Source organism: Ictidomys tridecemlineatus, chromosome 11 (genome assembly GCF_052094955.1).
Source record: "Ictidomys tridecemlineatus isolate mIctTri1 chromosome 11, mIctTri1.hap1, whole genome shotgun sequence".
Lineage (NCBI taxonomy): Eukaryota > Metazoa > Chordata > Mammalia > Rodentia > Sciuridae > Ictidomys > Ictidomys tridecemlineatus.
This window is the reverse complement of record NC_135487.1, coordinates 26636194-26641206: the sequence shown is the minus strand read 5'-3', so window position 1 is coordinate 26641206 and position 5013 is coordinate 26636194.

The window sequence follows — 5013 nt, the reverse complement described above, 5'->3', positions numbered from 1 at the left end:
GGCCATTCTCCTCTTGCTCTCTGCCCTCCCTCCCAATGGCTGGAGCTCCACATCTGGCTCCCAAATGACACCCACCCCAGGAGGGAAGGTGAAGACGGGGGACCCTATCTAAGGGAGGCTGAGGGCGGTGTGGGCAGAGGGGCAGGTTGGCCTTCTTCCCTCTGCTTGGAGGCCCTCCCTGGGGAAGCGGGTGCTGGAGCTGCCCTCTGCTCCCCTCCCCGCTCCTCCTGGAAGACAATGTGCTTCTCATTAGGCACCGGGTTTGCAAACCGCAGGTTTAATTGTGAAGGTTTCGGGGTGTGAGTGTGTGTCTCGCATCTTGTGTGAGAGTGAGATCAGTCAGGTCCCTCCCAGTTTCCGGGGTGATTCCCAGCACACTGGAGACAGCTGTGCCCTCAGCCCTCGTCCAGTGCCAGCCCAGAGGTGGAGGAGCAGACTTCCCGGAGAGGAGGGGGTCGGGGTGAGACCGGGCCGGCTGCCTTTATCTGCTTCCAGAGGATGGACCAAACCCCCACCTTAGGCTCCTCTAGGTACCCTCCCTCTGATCAGGACTCCCCAAGGGCAGGGCCAAGTGTCCCCTCAAACTGGGGTCCCTGGGGGGCTGGGGACTTCAGGCAAGTTTTCCAGGACCAGGGCACACCCAGCAGGAAAACCCATGAGCACCGCAGAGCTGGGGTTGGGGGCGCACGCTGCACCCCGCCCAGCCCAGCGGCCCCAGGATCGGCGCAGAGGAGCTGTGTAATGAGCGTGTAACTGAGTTAGGCCCACAGGAGCCTCGGAAGGCTTGGGTTTCCTCCCCACCCAGCGGGTCTGTCTGGGTGACTGCGAGGGGCCGGGATGCCGCCTTCTCAAACGTTCCGAAATCCTCTCTGAGAGCTGAGCCAGGCCCCCGGCGGGCGAGGCCAGGGCTGCCAGGGACGGGCAGGGTGTGAACGTCATTCCCCACTACACAGACCAGGCCCTGCCATAGCCGTGCCAGCACACGGAGACCCACGTGAGACCCTCTCGCTGGTGACTGGCAGGCGTGCACACTCACAGATGCACACTCACAAATATGCACACACTCATGCACACAAAGGCGCATGGACACACAGAGACGGCCACCTTACGGGGGGGGGGGGGGCTCCTAGAGTCCTTTACACACTGGTGCATACTTCTACTGGGACACACCGACTGAGCCCTGCCCAGGTGGCCGGGCCACACCTGCCGGTACATTTAGGTGCGCTCTCATTTTCAGCCCTCCTGTACTTACTGGCTCTGGAAAGCACCTTAAAAGTGCATCTTGTCCCTCTCCCTCCCGACAGGCCCTTCTCTAGGTCCCCTGGCTGCCGGACATCACCCAGGAAGCGCACCAGCCTTGGTCCTGCTCTGCAGTCTGGGAGTCTTCTTAACATCTGACTCTGTCAGGTGGACCTTGTTGATCTGGTCATTTGGGAACCCAAACCTCAGGTACCAAAGCCCAAGGCAGTCTCTGGAGCTGGGAGAAGGCAGGAGAATTCACAGGGGGCCCTTGCCAATGGGAAGCATTGGTTTGGATTAGGGAGAACATCTCATCCCTTCAGAGCTGAGAACATTTGGTTTATTTGTTTGCTTAAACAAAAAGAGGAGGAGCAGGAGGCCCAGGCTCTCTGTCCCCACAATGCCCTCAACAGACAGGGAGGGAACCAAGGAAGGAGCAGGTCAGGAAACTGGAGCCCAGGGAAGGATGATCTGAACCCCCAACCCAAGCTGGGCAGGGTAGGGTCTGCCTGGGGGTGGAGTGGAGTCCCCGGCTTTGAGACAGGGAAGGGGCAGGGGCCAGGGCCATGTGAAGCCCCACCCTGACTGTGGCCAGATGGACCAAGTGATCGCTCTGAGAATGAGCTAGAACAGGGCTGAGGCCTGAGCTCAAGGTCACCCGGGCTCCGCCAGCCCACTGCCCTCATTGATTCCAAGTTAGAGGCTTCCTCCTGGGCTCCCAAAGCTGCTGATCTGCAACTTGTCCCCCTGTGTTGTGACCCTTACCTTCTCCCTGACCATGCCGTGGGCTGATCTCCTGTCCCTCACTCACTCTTACATTCATTCGCTCCTCACCAGCTGCAAAACCCGGGCCCATTGGTTATCTTCTCTCCCGTATGGATAACGTGACCCTCCTCCTGGGGCTGTTAGGGTTGCGTGAGTTATCATGTGGGACGCTCACAGAACACCACCTTGCACAAAATGAATGCCACACGTTAGCTTAAAATAAAAATGATAGCCGAACACCAGTTCCTGACAGGCACCGAGGATACCGCAGCGGGTAAGGTAGACAGGGTCCCCCCCTGTCCTTGACAAACTCAAAGCCCTGAGTGCTGGGGAACTGGGGTGGGGTGTCATCCTGAAGCAAATGGTCACTATAATCGGCAGTGGCTGTGGTCATGACAGAAGGAGTTTTAGGGAAGCTGGCAGGGAATCCTGGCCCAGGCAGAGGCTTAGGGAAGGGCCCTGTGAGGCAGGATGTTCAGTGAGACCGGTAGGGGTGGGAGTGGTGAGGTGGAGAGGTGAAAGAAGGGAAGGGGGAACAGCAGGTGCAAAGGCGTGGCGGTCACTGCCATCAACGCCAGGGTCTGGCCTAGGACCTGAGCCACACCAAACCCTCAGTCGCTGTCTACTGAATGAAGCCTTGATCATCCTCCAGCTTCCGCAGTGGACACATTTTATGGAATCTTTGACGCAAACTTGAGAGATGTTGGGGCTGGGGGCTAGCACACTATCCATTTCACAGAGAGCCACTGAGGCTCAGCAGGTCACACAGGTGGCCAAGGTCACACAGCTTGGGGTGGGTTGTGGCATAGGAACTTGCATCTTCTCTTTCATCTGGATTTGGGGTCCCGGGGACGTTTCCCTGTGCTTACTGTAGAGAATGGCTGGCAAAATTAGCAGGTGGGGGGAGTCCTTGACGTCCTCTACTTTGAGGTGCAGCCCTTGGGGTCTCTGAAATCAAAGTCCACGGAGCCCAAGTTTTGGAGAGAGCCTTTTTGCACCTGAGACTCGTGATGTGACCTCCTCCCAGAGCTAGCCTTGGGAGGAGGGTCTGGACGGGAGACCCGCGCTGGCTGGCTAACCTCCCTTCCTGGGAACTGCATCTGGCTCCTGTGAGCACAGGACGCTGGGCCTCGGCTCCCTGGGGACTTCAGAATGTGCATCTGCTGGCTGTGGCAGATGTGGGCCTGGGATGGGGACATGATGAAAGGTGCGGGGAGGCTGCCAGGACACCCCGTGTCTGACACCTGGCGAGCTGCCTCTAGGTCCCTGCCTGCCCCCCACACCAACCCATCTGGGCAGGGGAGGGTGGTGCATCTTGCTCTGGAGACTGCACTGGGGGAGGTAGAGGCAGGGCCAAGGCTGCCAGCCCGTTCCTGGGCCCACCGTCAGCCATTTCCAAGCCCCCAATGCTTCTTCTGCAGGGCACCAAACACCCCAAGATGAACACCAAGCCCACTGTACAGACAGGAAAACCAAGGCCCAGAGTGGTCCTCTGCCCCCCACCCAGGCCAGCCCGTCTGTCCTCCCACTCACCCATCCCCAGGCCACTCTCAACCCCCAACCCCTCTAAATGCTCCCTGGAGCCCGGCCCCGGCGACCCCCTTCCAGGGAACGTGATGAAAGGTCTATTTATTATATTCAGCTCGGACAGTTGTTTCAGATGTTTCCAATTCGTCAGCCTGTGCAGACATCTGTTCCTGGTTGAAGTCAGAGAGGGGAAGAAAAAGGAAAAACTCTGCGCGTTTCACACACCCTCACTCAGATGCACCCTCACACCCCCTTGGCCCCCTCTTTCCCAGGCGCCCTCCAAGCCATGCACTCCCCCACCCACCCCACCCACCCTGTGCCTCCCCCACCCCCACCCTGCACCTCCCTCCCCCACCCCACCCCACTCCGTGCCTCCCTCACCCCCACCCCACCCTGTACCTCCCTCACCCTGACCCTGCCCCTCTCACCCCACCCCCACCCCGCACCTCTCTACCCCATCCCCCCTGCACCCCCCTGCACCCCGCTCCAGCGCAGCCTACACCTGCATGCACCCCCTCCACCAAGCCCACACCAGGGCCCCCACGCAGCCTCATGCACACACACCTCTACACCTGTCCCCTCCTGGCCCTCACACACACCTTCCTCAGGTCCAGTGTCGGGGTACCCAGGCCAAGTTCTGAGTTCCAGTCTAGACACTATATTAGGAGTTGTCACCTCTGTGCCTGTGTGGCTGTGGCGCTGGCTAGGTCTTGTGCGCTAGCACCTGGCCTGGCGGGGAGTGCTGTGGGAGCACCTCCACCTTCACCTTTGCACAGACACCCCACAGATACCCCCGTGTACATCATTGCTCCTGTGTGGGGGTGTGGAGACTGAAAGGTCTCTAGGGTGCTTTGGGATCTCGAGGTCCTGTGATACCATTATTTTGTGCGTGTGGTTCTGGGGATGGAACCCGGGGTGCTTTGTGCAGCTGTGGCAGATGTGGGCCTGGGAGCTACATCCCCAGCATCCCCCTCCTTTTTTTAAACAGTCCTGCTGTTGGTGAGGCTGACCTCCAACTTGGGATCCTCCTATCTCAACCTCCCGGGCATCTGGGATTACAGGTGTGCACCACCTGCGTGGCTGAGTTCCTGTGATTCCTGACCCCAGAAACAGATGCACGCAGCTGTAGAAGCATGCATGCTCAGCAACACACAGACACACAGAGGCAAACCAGGCATGCGCATGCTCCTTAATATGCACACTTACACTCGCATGCGCACCCATTGGCACTATCCTCAGCTCACTCACATTCCCACTGGGAGGCCCAGGGTGAGGCTGGGAACTGGGAAAAGAGGAGGGAGGAGATCTGGGTTCCTAGGGGCCAGGCTGGATGTTCTGGGGAGGAAGCTAACCCCTCCCCAACACAGGTCGAATGCATTGCTACAGAGGAACCAAGCCACCCAACCCTGGGGTCCTGGGGCGGGGTCAGGGCTGCCAATCATTTCCAACACTTGGCCTGGTGGTGCTTACCTGGCCACTCCA